The sequence below is a fragment of the Bufo gargarizans genome, chromosome 3 (genome assembly GCF_014858855.1).
Source record: "Bufo gargarizans isolate SCDJY-AF-19 chromosome 3, ASM1485885v1, whole genome shotgun sequence".
Taxonomy (NCBI): domain Eukaryota; kingdom Metazoa; phylum Chordata; class Amphibia; order Anura; family Bufonidae; genus Bufo; species Bufo gargarizans.
This window is the reverse complement of record NC_058082.1, coordinates 243,195,410-243,211,279: the sequence shown is the minus strand read 5'-3', so window position 1 is coordinate 243,211,279 and position 15,870 is coordinate 243,195,410. Positions and strand designations below refer to the sequence as shown.

General features: G+C 45.3%; 1 protein-coding gene across 1 annotated transcript in view; it reads left to right on the top strand.

The window, feature by feature from the left end:
* CFAP47 (cilia and flagella associated protein 47) overlaps positions 1-15,870 on the top strand; it is a 465,875-nt gene that overhangs the window by 162,124 nt on the left and 287,881 nt on the right. The window lies entirely within an intron of this gene.

Sequence of the window (15,870 nt, the reverse complement as noted above, 5' to 3'; positions counted from 1 at the left end):
ATGTGCCCTGATCCATCCATGGGCGGCCTCCATTGAGCTGCACTGCGCTCAGCTCTGCACATGTGCTCGTGTTCCCTGTCGTGTTCAGTGGAGGCTGCTGGTACAATCAGGTTTGGGATGATCCCAGGAACTAACTGCATTGTATGATATTGTTGACCTTGAAAAAGCTGGTCAAGTCCAGCTCAGGTGTACAAGATGAAAACTTTATTCCAACGGCTATTAAAAACTTGCGGTACACACAGATATGTTACGCGTTTCAGACCATGTCATGATGAAGGACCTAGATTGATAATGGTCTGAAACGCGTAACACATCTGTGTGTACCGCAAGTTTTTAATAGCCGTTGGAATAAAGTTTTCATCTTGTACACCTGAGCTGGACTTGACAAGCTTTTTTGAGGTTTACCTATAGTGCAAACCAGGCACTACGTCCGTGCTCGTGGGAAGAGGACATAGGTGAGAGCTGCCTTCTTCTTTTTTTGTATGATATTGTTGAATATTACTGAAATCCTAGTGATTCCATCCAAAGTAAAGATTGCCAACTGTAAGTTGTCATTGTCAGCAGTAAGGCTGGGTTCACACTTGAGCGTTTTACAGCGCGTTCAAACGTGCTGTAAAACGCTCAACACATGAAAACCAATGCTTCCCTATGGCCCTGGTTCTCGCTTGAGCGTTTTACAGCGTGTTTGAATGCGCTGAAAAACGCCCTACGCTCAAAAAAGTTCTTGAGCTTCTTTGGGGCGTACATAGACTTCCGGGAACGCGCGACAATGGGCGTTCGCTTGTTCCGGAGCCGCGATTGTAAACGCGCATACAATCGCGCATAAAGAGCGCTCCATCCCGAACGCTCAGGTATGAACACAGCCTGAGGCTGGGTTCAGAACTGAGCGTTTTACAGCGCGTTCCTACGCGCTGTAAAACGCTCAACAGGCAAGAACCAATGATTCCCTATGGGAATGGTTCTCACCTGAGCGTTTTACAGCGCATACGATCGCGCTGTAAAACGCCCGACGCCCCAAGAAGTACAGGAGCTTCTTTGGGGCGTCTTGTCGCGCGTTCCCGTACATAGACTTCCGGGAACGCGCGACAATGGGCGTTCGCATACTACCGGAGCCGCGTATGTGAGACGCCGGAGAATCGCGCATACACAGCGCTCAGGTCAGTACGCTCAGGTCTGAACCGGCTGTAAGTGGGCGATTAACTACTTGACCTTGGGAATAATTACCTAAGATGGCGGCTAAGCTTGGATAGACAGCCTTCATACTCAATTTTGGGATTCTGGCAAACTGTAATAATGAATGTAATGAGTCCGTTATTGATTGCGTTATTGCCTCACCTTAATGCTGTGTACTTTGAGACGATCTGCAGACTGTGCATTTACTCACACTTACTTGTCAGTAATGAATTTTGAATCCAATCATAATATAATTTAAAATAACAGCTCGCATTTTTGACAAGTTAATACCTTGCTTGTTTCCTTCTTTCCATTTCAGTGCGTTATCAGCACCTTATAGTTTTGGAAGAAAACTCTTTTCCTCTTTAACTGCCATTACAAAATGTCATCGCTAATTTGGCAGAAGAAATAGAGGGAAAATGATTTGAACTGTTGGTGATGCATGCAGAATTGCTGCACTGCACAGCCTTTTATTACAGTTAAATGCTTTTTGATGTACTGTATTTCCATTTGGGCTGTTTCCAGCGGGAGAGTAACAAAACATTCAAATTGGTTCCAGGCTGGCATTAGATTCTATATTACAGGAACAGCGTCGCTGATTTGACCATTTCATTGTAACCGATCTCAGTCCTTCCACTCAGCATGATGACTGATGGTAGAATGGAACTCCTGTCATAAGACGTATCAACATATTTTATGAGTTGTCCTCAAATGCTTAGAAGCACTATAAAAGTCATTTCACGTCGCTGGCAGGCAGCCTAAACAGGATGTCTACTGTGTGTGTATTGCTAAAGTCTTTTTTTATATATCAAGGGTTAATCTCAAGTAAGTCATGGCTGAAATAGTTATCATATTTACTATATTATGTTACTTAAAGGGAACCTGTCATCATGAAAATGCAAAATAATCCACAAGCACCATGTTATAGAGCAGGAGAAGCTGAGCAGATTGATACATCGTTTGCGGGAAAATATTCAGTAAAAGTTGTATTTCTGCTCACTTTGGTTTTTGACGTCCAGGAGGCGGTCCTATAATTAATTAATCACTGATAGGACCGCCTCCTTGACTTCAAAGCCTAGGATGAGCAGGAATTCGAATGAATCCCATTAAGCTATGTGTCAATCTGCTCAGCTCCTCCTGCTCTATAACAGGAGGTCTGCAGCTCAGATACATGTTCTGTGTGACAGGTTCCCTTTAATTAAACAGTCACATTTACACAGATGCACATAGTAAAAAAGGTAGCAAAGCGACATTTTCAATTTGGTTAGTTTGTCCATTTTCTTAAAGGGATTGTGTAATCAGAAAATATTTCGATCACATTTTTGGTGTTTTTTTAATTTTTTTATGTCACTATTTGAAAAAGAGAATGTATATAATCTTGCAATTTTCACACTGGCCACTAGGCCTAAAATATGTTAACACTTCCTGTCTTTTGAGAGCAGCTACATGGGTCATAGATACAATAGATGTTAGCTGCCCTTATTGACTTCTATGGGAGAGCGTGCTCTGTGACCTGTGCAGAAATCAGGAGGGAGCTGAAAAACTGTGTAATCACCTATTGTGAATGGTGGATCCTATGTTATCCATATCTATTATTAGATCTAGTGGCCAATGTGGAAATTGCAGAATTATATACTTTCAATACATTTTTTTTAAATATAGTGACGTGGAAAAAAATAATAATAACTCACCAAAAAATGTAAAAAACAAAAAAGTAACATGTGATTTAAACAATAGGTCATTTTCTCATCTAGAAAAGGGCTTTAGAATATTTTGCATGTCATGCATGAAAAAATGTTTGTGTATAGGGAAAGACCTAACAATCAAGGGGCCACCGGCAGAGAGAAGCTGGGTGGGGGGCATCCAGTGGACACTTCTCTTTGTGCCTGACTCTTTCTAAGGGCTCATGCACACGAAAGTATTTTCTTTCCATGTCCGTTCCGACTTTTTTGCGGACCGTATGCGGAACCATTCATTTCAATGGGTTCGCAAAAAAACAGAAGTTATTCCGTGTGCATTCCATTTCCGTATGTCCGTATTTCCGTTCTGCAAAAAAATAGAACATATCCTAATTTTGTACGGCTAGAAATTTTATTTAAAGGGGACCTGTCACCGGGATTTTGTGTATAGAGATGAGGACATGGGTTGTTAGATGGCTGCTAGCACATCCGCAATACCCAGTCCCCGTAGCTCTGTGTGCTTTTATTGTGTGAAAAAAACAATTTGATACATATGCAAATTAACCTGAGATGAGTCCTGTATGTGAGTTGAGTCAGGGACAGGGCTCATCTCAGGTTAATTTGCATGTGTATAAAATCGTTTTTTTTTTACACAATAAAAGCACACAGAGCTATGGGGACTGGGTATTGTGGATGTGCTAGCGGCCATCTAGCAACCCATGTCCTCAGCTCTATACACAAAATCCCGGTGACAGGTTCCCTTTAAGTTTTCAGCACCTGTTGGTTGAACTACTTGGTGCACCCCAAAAATTTTGGTGCGATTTTGGCACACATTGGTGCAACTTAAGCCTTGCCCTCTTAATGCGAAACCAATCCTTTTGTTTGAGGCCCAAATATCAAAACACATAATAAACGTGAAAAACATGTATGTCAGCTTTTAGGTGCTAATTAAGGCAGAATTGTATTGCAGTTGCTAAGGAAATCTCCCAATATGTTTTATCTTAAATGAGTTGTACTGTTTGAGGAGGAAATCGGACAGCACTTGTAATCTGCCTACATAAAATAATAGATGTTTACTTTCCCAACAGATCCTACATCATTGCTTTTGTTCTTTTGGCAGAGCTGTGTATATCCTGCTGCAGCAGTAATGTCATGTCTACAAGGTGTAACCACTGCTTTGGTGCACTGCTGAGGCCAATGATTGGCTGCAGCCAGGGCGGCGTCAGCACCCAGCATACCCGGGCAAGTGCTGGGCCCACTCTTCCTTAGGGGGCTCACTCGTTTCCTCACTTCAAAATTGCGACCACCGTGGTCCCTTTAAACATCATACCGCTGCCAAGCATGATGTCACTGCACAGGATCTCCAGGCCTGTGGAGCGTCTGTGCGTGAGTGAGTGGGATCAGCAGTAATTTACATGGCACAGACAGATTACATACTGAGGAGGAGGACGGATCACAGCAGGGGCAGAGGTGGAGCTTATTAGAAGAAGACAGCATAGCAGCCGAAGAGACCAGGAGTGTTATTATGATCAGGCGACCAGTCACATGAGGGGGCAGGGCTTAACAGTGTGTGGCGCGGAGCTGGGCTGTAAGGGACGGAAGTGTGGGTAACTAACTGGTTTCACACACAGACTTGTAGTTCTCTCTTTGCTAAGCCTTAGTTGCACTGACATGCTATTGCTGAGCCTAGTTCTCTGGCCTTATACTCCTTTCCAGTACTGTCCTCTGTTATTAAAAATGACAGGCTGCTGAGGATGGACATGCTGATCCTTGTAGTTCTCTCGGAGTACTATAAGGCTCAGCATGTCCAGTCTGTCATTACTGATTACCAGATGACAGTACTGGAAAGGAGTATAACGGCAGAGAACTACAAGGCTCAGCATGTCCAGTCTGTCATTACTAATTACCAGAGGACAGTGCTGGGAAGGAGTATAAGGGCAATCAGTAATGACAGACTGGACATGCTGAGTCTTGTAGTTCTCTGCCCTTATACTATTTCCCAGTACTGTCCTCTAGTAATCAGTAATGACAGACTGGACATGCTAAGCCTTGTAGTTCTCTGCTATACTATCTATCAGTACTGTCCTCTGGTAATCAGTAATGACACAGGCTGGACATTCTGAGCCTTGTGGTTCTCTGCCGTAATACTCCTTTCCAGTACTGTCACCTGGTAATCAGTAATGACAGACTGGACATGCTGAGCCTTGTAGTACTCTGAGAGAACTACAAGGCTCAGCATGTCCAGTCTGTCATTACTGATTACTAGAGGACAGTACTGGGAAATAGTATAAGGGCAGAGAACTACAAGGCTCAGCATGTCCATCCTCAGCAGCCTGTCATTATTGATTATCAGGACAGTACTGATAGATAGTATAGCAGAGAACTACAAGGCTTAGCATGTCCAGTCTGTCATTACTGATTACTAGAGGACAGTACTGGGAAATAGTATAAGGGCAGAGAACTACAAGGCTCAGCATGTCCAGTCTGTCATTACTGATTGCTCTTATACTCCTTCCCAGTACTGTCCTCTGGTAATCAGTAATGACAGACTGGACATGCTGAGCCTTGTAGTTCTCTGCCCTTATACTCCTTCACAGTACTGTCCTCTGGTAATCAGTAATGACAGACTGGACATGCTGAGCCTTGTAGTTTTCTGCCCTTATACTTCTTCCCAGTACTGTCCTCTGGTAGAGAACTATAAGGCTCAGCATGTCCAGTCTGTAATCACTGATTACCAGAGGACAGTACTGGGAAGGAGTATAAGGGCAGAGAACTACAAGGCTCAGTATGTCCAGCCTGTGTCATTACTGATTACCAGATGACAGTACTGATAGAAAGTATAGCAGAGAACTACAAGGCTCAGCATGTCCAGTCTTTCATGACTGATTACCAGAGGACAGTACTGGGAAGGAGTATAAGGACAGAGAACTGCAAGGTTCGGCATGTCCAGTCTGCCATTACTGATTACCAGACAACAGTACTGGAAAGGAGTGTAAGGGCAAATAACTATAAGACTCTGAATGTCCAGCCTTTGTCATTACTGATTACCAGAGAACTGAACTAGGAGGGAGCATAAGAGCAGAGAACTACAAAGCTCAGCATGTCCAGTCTGCCATTACTGATTACCAGAGGACAGTACTGGGAAGGAGTATAAGGGCAGAGAACTACAAGGCTCAGAATGTCCAGTCTGTGTCATTACTGATTACCAGAGGACAGTACTGATAGATAGTATAGCAGAGAACTACAAGGCTTAGCATGTCCAGTCTGTCATTACTGATTACCAGAGGACAGTACTGGGAAGGAGTAAAAGGGCAAAGAACTACCAGGCTCAGAATGTCTAGGCTGTCAGTATTGATTACCACAGGACAGTACTAGAAGGGAGCATAAGAGCAGAGAACTACAAAGCTCAGCATGTGCAGGCTGTCAATTTTGATTACCAGAGCACAGTACTGATGGATAGTATAGCAGTTAACTTCTCTGCTACACTATCCACCAGTACTGTCCTCTGGTAATCAGTAATGACACAGGCTGGACATGCTGAGCCTTGTAGTTCTCTGCCATACTCTCTACCAGTACAGTCCTGTGGTAATCAATAATGAGAGGTAGGCATAAGGATTGATTCACATACAGTATATCCACTGTGTCCATTGTATTTGGCACCATATATAAGGCTGCTTTCACACTAGCGTTCGGGTTTCCGTTCGTGAGCTCCGTTTGAAGGAGCTCACGAGCGGACCCGAACGCAGCCGTCCAGCCCTGATGCAGTCTGAATGGAGGCGGATCCGCTCAGACTGCATCAGTCTGGCGGCGTTCAGCCTCCGCTCCGCTCGCCTCCGCACGGACAGGCGGACAGCTGAACGCTGCTTGCAGCGTTCGGGTGTCCGCCTGGCCGTGCGGAGGCGTGCGGATCCGTCCAGACTTACAATGTAAGTCAATGGGGACGGATCCGTTTGAAGATGCCACAATGTGGCTCAATCTTCAAGCGGATCCGTCCCCCATTGACTTTACATTGAAAGTCTGGACGGATCCGTCCCAGGCTATTTTCACACTTAGCTTTTTTTTGCTAATATAATGCAGACGGATCCGTTCTGAACGGAGCCTCCGTCTGCATTATTATGGGCGGATCCGTTCAGAACGGATCCGCCCGAACGCTAGTGTGAAAGTAGCCTAATACATGCAGTTTTATTGCCTCGTGTGTTGTTCAAAATGCCACCAGGGGGCCCACTGAGGCCTTATCGCCCAAGGGCCCACATGAACCTGGAGCTGGCAGTCACATATTGTCCACATGATACTACCGCTGCCATCGGGTGAGAGCCAGAGCAGCGCTGTGGGAGCTGTCAAGTAAGTTCTATTCTTTATGGCAGGTGGATTACATGTCTTGTTCGTTTTCCTCCTGAAACTGGACAACACTTTAAATTGTGTAAATTTTATTTTTTTTTGCAATGAGGAAGCCTGTCAATATTTCACAGTGCCTTCTTTGGGGTACCATGAATCTGCTGATATATTGTTGTGGAAGATTGTTGTGGACGATGATTTAAAAAAAAATTCCACTTGCAATTTTAGGGTTTCTATATGCAATAAATGAATAAGATAAAATTTTTACATGTAGAGGTCAAAAACTTGAATCATTTTTTATGACTTACTTTAATGTTTATCTCTCCTGGGACTGAGCTCATCATGGAAATACTGCTGAGAGAGTAATGACTTTTCTAGCGGAAGCTGCCTGCGTTGCTGGCTTTGCACCAAGAACTGCTGCTCATCAAAGCAATATAGAATATAAAAAAGAATGTATCTTGCTTTTAAACTATGAAGAAATAGTGGCTTCTGTGTAATGTTTATAGATCACATGCTGGTGGCCTATGAATTGTAATCAGTTATTCATCTGACAAATAAAGGATGGAAGAAAATCAATGTTAACATACCCTTTGGATTGTAATCAGCATGGGAGGAAGTTTTTTGGAAGGTGAAGTGTTAAGTAGGCAATACACAAAACACCTCTCCTTTGACTTCCCTACAAACATGCATGCTCAGATTGGCTGCTTAGGTGAGATAAGTGGCTCTGCCTCTGCCAGTGCTGATTTGCCAGAGCAGCAAAAGAACAGGTATGTTAAAAGACATCATGCCCAATACTTGTTTCTCCAGCTGGCAAATGTCAAGTGGTAGTCAAGCTACAGTATATTCACATGGCTTAAATCTGCCATGGATTACGCCATGTAAAACGGCCATTTTACACAGCATAATCTGCATTAAAAACGCTATGAACAGCTTCCCTTTGACTTTAATGGGAAAAAAACTTGACCCTCTGTGGCAGATATACAGTATCTTCACTCCAGAATTCTGGCTTTAAAAAGTCGCAAAATAAGCCTTTTGCGACATTTTGCACTTGCTGGCACAACATTTTTCCAACTTTTTGCAGATGTACACTAGTGTTGGGCGAGCATGCACGTCCGAACACCATTTTGACTCGAGCATCGCGATGCTCGGCTCATCGCGGTGTTTGGCTGAACACCGTGTGTGCTCTAGCGCGATGCTCGAGTCTCTTCCCCGCACGTTTGCTGGCTACTACACAGCCAATATACTTGCAGGGAAGTACTGGCACTCACTGTAATGCCGTAGCCATGTTGGTTCGGCTCAGTCTTAGTCAGGGAGAGCTGCAGTAGATAGTGTAGGGACAGGAATTGGTTTATTTTTTTAGGCAAGCGTTTAGTGTTGAAAGGTGTTAGAGACCCAAAGCCCTTTTAAGGACTATTGTTTTATCTGGCTGCAATATATATTATTAGCGCAACCTGTGCTTAATTGCGTGCAATTGTTTGTCCGCTGCTGACAGTGACACAACCTCTGCTACATCTCCGCATCCTAAATATCTGACATTCAGCACAATTGTTTGGCCGCTGCTTACAGCAACATTACCTGCGCTAAATCTCCAGTATAATGTTTGCGCATCCTAAATATCAGTGACATTCAGTTAAATTTTTTTGCTGCTGGTGACAGCAACATTACATGCGCTACATGTTCTGTATAACGTTTGCACATCCTAAATATTTGTGACATTCAGATTAATTTTTTCGCCGCTGGTGACAGCGACATTATCTGCGCTACATCTCCTGTATAATGTTTGCACATCCTAAATATTAGTGACATTCAGTTTATTTTTTTCACCGCTGGTGACAGCGACATTATCTGTGCTACATCTCCTGTATAATGTTTGCACATCCTAAATATCTGTGACATTCAGTTTAATTTATTTGCGCATACACTTACAAAACCTGCGCTACTGTACGTGTGACATACTTGCAAGCATATATACCATTTAATATGCTCAAGGTGAGCAGTAAGGGACGGGGAAGTGGCCGCGCTGCTGATCGTGCACACAGAGGCCATGGCCCTGGGCGCAGTCAAACTGTGCCTGCTGCCAGAGCACAAGAAACACTCAACCACGATACCTAGCTTCATGTCCCAGTTTGCAAGGCAGCGCAGGACACTACTCTCGAAGTCACACCAGTGTAACCAGGTGGTCGGTTGGATTGCAGCAGATAATGCTTCCAATCGTTTAAGCACCACCCTGTCTTCCACAAAGTCCAGTCTCAGTAGCCAAGAGTTTGTTAACAGAATCCTCACCCTTATCCTTCTTCCTCCCACCATGGAGAGTCTTGGAAAACAAGTGATCCTACACTCAGATATTCCAAGGAGCCATCCATCGCCATTCCTTGATTTGGCCCTCTCGCCAAGCCTGCTTGAAGAGAGAAATGAGGAGATCTTGTGCACTGATTCCCAAACTCACATCCACAGTCAGGAAAAGATGACGGTGGGGAATGGCAATTAGTGTTTAACAAGGTGGATGATGATCATGAGACACAGTTGCCAATAAGTCAACCGCAATTAGTGTCTCAAGAGGTTCATGATGAGGATGAGACACAGTTGTAAATAAGTGAGGTTGTTGTTAGGTCAACAAGTCAGGAGGATGACCAGAGTGAGGAAGTGGAAGAGGAGGTGGTGGACAATAAAGTCACTGACCCAACCTGGGAAGGTGGCAAGCCGAGCGAGAACAACAGTACAGAGGGGGAGGGATCCGCAGCACCGCAACAGGCTGTAAGAGGCAGTGGGGTGGCAAAAGGGAGAAGGCGGGCCACACCAAACAGGCCCACAACTGTTTCCCGGAGCACCCCCTTGTGGCACTCTCACTTGCCAAGGGATAGGTGTTCCGCAGTCTGGCGCTTTTTTGAGGCAAGTGCGGACGATAAAAGAATTGTCATTTGCGACCAGTTCCGTACCAAAATGAGCAGGGGCGTGAACACTAGCAACCTCACCACCACCAGCATGATCCACCACATGGCATAAAAAAGCACCCTAATAGGTGGGCCGATCTCCTGGGTCCACAATCAGTGTCTGCGGGTCACACCACTGCCTCCTCTTCCCCTGTGTTACGTGCTGGCCAATCCCCTGCCCAAGACGCAGGCCCGGATGCATCCCGCCCTGCACCTGGACCTTCGCAAGCACCATCATCTAGCACATCCACTTCTGTGTCCTAGTGCAGCATACAGATGTCCATACCCCAGGCCTTTAAACGAAAGCACAAATACCCAACCATGCCTAGCCCACGTGTTCAACTTAGTGATTCAGTGGTTTCTCAAAACCTACCCAAATTTGCCTAAGCTATTGGTGAAGGTGCGCCGCGTGTGTGCCAATTTCCGAAAGTCATCTACAGCTGCCGCTGGTCTGGCAACGCTGCAGCAGCACTTGCAATTGCCAGCTCACTGACTGTTGTGCGACGTGAGCACGCGCTGGAACTCCACATTCCACATGGTGCTGGCCTGCCCTGCCGCCAGCGTTTTGTCATAGCGGGTATTTAGTGCTGCTGGGGGCATAATAACTGATAAGCGCATCCGCCTGTCAACTGAAAATGCTAAGTTTGACTCTTATCAAAATGAACAAGGGATGGATTGACCCTGACTTCTCTACTCCACCAGAGGAAAGCGGCTGAACATAAAGGCACTCTAAATGTGGCTTTTATGGTGTATTGAATACGCTGTATTCCCATGCACTCCTTCCACCACAAAAATGGGTATATGGTTCAATCTTCCTTTTCTCGTCCTTTTTTAGAGGGTCAGCTAAGCAGCAGACCCTCACCCCTAATGTTTTAGAGGGTCACCAGTAGGCCCTCGCCCATAATGTTTTAGATGGTCAGATCAGCAGCAGGCCCTCGCCCCTAATGTTTTAGAGCAGGCATGCTCAACCTGCGGCCCTCCATCTGTTGTAAAACTACAACTCCTACAATACCCTACTGTAGGCTGAAAACTGTAGACTGTTCAGGCATGCTGGGAGTTGTAGTTTTACAACAGCTGGAGGGCCTTACCCCTAATGTTTTAGAGGGTCACCAGCAAGCCCTCACCCACATTGTTTTAGAGGGTCAGCTCAGCAGCAGGCCCTCACCCCTAATGTTTTAGATGGTCAGATCAACAGCAGGCCCTCTCCCCTAATGTTTTAGAGGGTCTGCTCAGCAGCAGACCCTCACTCCTAATGTTTTAGATGGTCAGATCAGCAGCAGGCCTTCGCCCCTAATGTTCTAGAGGGTCAGCTCAGCAGCAGGCCCTCGCTCCTAATGTTTTAGATGATCAGATCAGCGGCAAGCACTCGCCCATAATGTTTTAGATGGTCAGATCCACAGCAAGCCCTCGCCCATAATGTTTTAGATGGTCAGCTCAGCAGCAGGCCCTCGCCCCTAATGTTTTAGATGATCAGATCAGCGGTCCTCACCCCTATTGTTTTATAGGGTCAGCTCAGCATCAGACCCTTGCCCCGAATGTTTTAGAGGGTCACTAGCAAGCCCTCGCCCATAATGTTTTAGAGGGTCAGCTCAGCAGCAGGCCCTCATCCCTAATGTTTTAGGTGGTCATATCAGCAGCAGGCACTCACCCCTAATGTTTTAGAGGGTCAGCTCAGCAGCAGACCCTTACTCCTAATGTTTTAGATGGTCAGATCAGCAGCAGGCCTTCACCCCTAATGTTCTAGAGGGTCAGCTCAGCGGCAATCACTCGCACATAATGTTTTAGATGGTCAGATCCACAGCAAGCCCTCGCCCATAATGTTTTAGATGGTCAGATTAGCAGCAGGCCCTCGCCCCTAATGTTCTAGAGGGTCAGCTCAACAGCAGGCCCTCACCCCTAATGTTTTAGATGATCAGATCAGCGGCAAGCACTCGCCCATAATGTTTTAGATGGTCAGATCAGCACAAAAATGGGTATATGGTTAACTCTTTCTTTTCTCGTCCTGTTTTAGAGGGTCAGCTAAGCAGCAGACCCTCACCCCTAATGTTTTAGAGGGTAACCAGCAGGCCCTCGCCCATAATGTTTTAGATGGTCAGATCAGCAGCATGCCCTCGCCCCTAATGTTTTAGAGGGTCAGCTCAGCAGCAGGCCCTCACCCCTAATGTTTTAGATGGTCAGATCAGCAGCAGGCCCTCTCCCCTAATGTTTTAGAGGGTCTGCTCAGCAGCTGACCCTCACTCCTAATGTTTTGGATGGTCAGATTAGCAGAAGGCCCTCACTCCTAATGTTTTAGGTGGTCATATCAGCAGCAGGCACTCATCCCTAATGTTTTAGAGGGTCAACTCAGCAGCAGACCCTCGCCCCTAATGTTTTAGATGATCAGATCAGCGGCAAGCACTCGCCCATAATGTTTTAGATGGTCAGATCCACAGCAAGCCCTCGCTCATAATGTTTAAGACGGTCAGATCAGCAGCAGGCCCTCGCCCCTAATGTTTTAGAAGGTCAGCTCAGCAGCAGACCCTCACCCCTAATGTTTTAAAGGGTCAGCTCAGCAGCAGACTCTCGCCCCTAATGTTTTAGAGGGTCACCAGCAGGCCCTCTCCCATAATGTTTTAGATGGTAAGATCAGAAGCTGTCATGATCAGTGTGGGGGGGAAGCTCCACACTGAACACAGGAGGGAAGGGGAACAGTAACTGGGCCTGGAAACTAGGGAAGAAACAGGTCACCTCCTAGATAACCTAATCCGGGCCCTCACTACCTATCAATATGAATAGACCTTGAAGGTATGAATATTCATAAGCAGGATACCTAGGCCCTGATTTCCCTATAAGGCCCTGGAAAAAGCATAGCACCAGAAACAACCCATTCCTCCCCAGATGGACGAATGGAAGTCTCTGTCTCAGGCCCAGATACCACAACAGGTAATATAACAAATACAAACAAATGCAACACTTAACTTCTGTAGAGATGGAAGAACAGGAACACCAGAGAGGAACTCATACCAGCTCAGCCAAACCCAAATGAAGCTATCAACCACATAGTCAGAAGAGTGGGGTGAGACTATAAAGGGTAGAAGTGATGACCACTGAGCAACAGCTGAGGAAAGGGAAGTGGTCATTAACCCTATCAACACTGAATCAAGAGAAATCAAGGAGGCTGTTAGATTCCTCCACGCTCAGCCAATCTCCTTGATTTCCTGACATCAGTCACCTGATGGACCATGACAGCAGCAGGCCCTTGCCCCTAATGTTTCAGATGGTCAGATCAGCAGCAGGCCCTCGCCCCCTAATGTTTTAGAGGGTCACCAGCAGGCCCTCACCCATAATGTTTTAGATGGTCAGATCAGCAGCAGCCTCTCACCCCTAATGTTTTAGAGGGTCAGCTCAGAAGCAGACCCTCACACCTATTGTTTTAGATGGTCAGATCAGCATCAGACCCTCTCCCTTAATGTTTTAGATGGTCAGATCAGCAGCAGGCTCTGGCTCATAATGTTTAAGAGGGTCACCAGCAGGCCCTTGCTCCTAATGTTTTAGAGGGTCACCAGCAGGCCATCAATCATAATTTTTCAAGGGTGTGTATGATGCCCTTCTTTATGTGTAATAAAGGGTGTATTGGAGTGCCATTTCCTTGTAATTTTTAGCAGCCCTTTCTCTTAGTGCATAGACTTTATGAGTGTACCACAATGTGAATGAGGCCCTCCTTTATGTGATATACAGTGTGGTAATGTGAACAGTGCTGGAAGGCGTGTACGGTATGTCCCACTCAGGTACCTCAGATGGGTGAGACAACTAAAATCCAGAGAGTTTCAGTAGTCTCAGCAAAGCATAGTTTGCTGAGACAGTTTTGTTTATTAATTCTGGGCTGGATTTAAATTGGATTGGTGGGTAGGCTTGGCAGTGGGATCTGCCAATCCACACCCTTCCAGCATGGGTATTCCTTTCTACCTGAGGTGATCGCAGCTGAGGCCTGCTGCAATCAGACCGGCATAAAGCGCCTCCCAGTATGTCAGTCTGGGGGAAGTGTGTGTGATCCTGGAGCAGAGGCTCTGTGTGAGTGGTCTCAGCCGGGTCGGCTAAGAGGCCACGAGGCTAGGCGATAGCCTGAACTTTGGGGGACACGGTGACGCCTGTGAAACAAGGATCACGAGGCCAGAGTCAGGAGGAATACTGGACCACAATCCCCCTAAAATTATTGAAGTGTCACAGCCTGGAGGTGGCTGGACTGTATGGCTGAGGAAAGCCACATTTGTGTTCCATGTGTGAACAGGGCTCTCTATCTGAGTCAGGGATAAGTTTATGTGTTTAGTTAGAGCCTAGCCGGGCAAGGGTTTGTTGTTATTTTTTGTGGATGTCACACGTTATAAGTTGAAGCTGCGACTTTGTGATCTTTGCTATGCTGAAGTGTCTGAAATAAAGCAAGAGTTTGGACATTATAACCGCGTCTGCGAAGATATCTGTGAGTGTGACCCCCGAAAAGTGATGATCCCTTACAACAGGTTGTATCGGAGTGCCTCTTCCTTGTAATTTTTGGCAGCACTCGCACTTTATATACAAGTAAATATACATGGAAAAATGATTCCTAACAATTTTTCCTCTAAAATCGATTTTATCTTCGGTTTTGTGCATATTATTGTCAGTCTGTAAAAGTGGCGTACTACTTGGACAACATCGTTCCCAGCAGCGACCTGGGAGTCCAAGATGCATCCAGGCATCCTCCCCATACTGTTCCCGAACCATTTCAGTGGTGTTTTCATCAATTTCTGACCTTTTTCTGTGAACCAGATACCCTCCCCTCTTTAGAGTAGGGGGTGCCTGGTTTAATGGTCGGGTTCTCCCATTGACTTCCATTGTGCTTGGGTGCTATGTAGAGCACCCGAGCATCCCAAAGTGTTCTATTCGAGCACTTTGGTGATCGATCAACACTAATGTACACCACTCTAGTTTTGGAATATGGATGCAAAAGTAGACATGGTTAGCTATGTTAATGAGGAAAAGTGGAGGAGCTTTTCTAGACAAAACTGTTAGGTTTAAGTATAAGACAAATGTATCAAGTAACATGGCACATTTGATAATTGTGGCATAACATACTCCAACGCAGACTCAAGCAAAATTGACTTCAAATATACCCCTTATGATAAATTACCCCCATGTGTTTTTTTTACACAGCAGTTTTGAAATACGCTTAGGAAGAAGCATGTTACTTTTTTCAAGTGTATTTTAGCTGCATTGCGCATTTAAGTCAACGGGGAATGGCTAAAATAGCAAGTGGTGTCTGAAACATTTCTTTGGAAGTGTAATGGCCACCATAAACATCACTGTTCTCAGAGGCAGATCTGCCTATAGAGATATACACATTAGATATCTACTGTCAACTATCTAATGTACATTTTGGGCAGATTGGCCAAACTCCTACTACTCCACGTCATACATATATGCATGAGTCAGGGAAGCGCAGATTTCTGAGGAGGTTTGCTGGATATTAACACTATTGAGCTGCTTTTTTCTCCAAGTAATCAGTGGAGATTTTTTTTCTTGCTGACAATACAGTATATATGAATCTGTAGGGTCCATGAGCCAATTACTTTTTCTTGGAACTACAGAAATACTAGTTAGTTATGAAAACAAATAAATCTTTAGCCAACTGTTCTTTTCATGCTAATTCTACAAACATTTGGAACCGTTCAAATAATTTGTCGGGTTGCACAGATCTAATATTTGGATGCTTGTGAATATTATGTGGGGGGATGGAGATT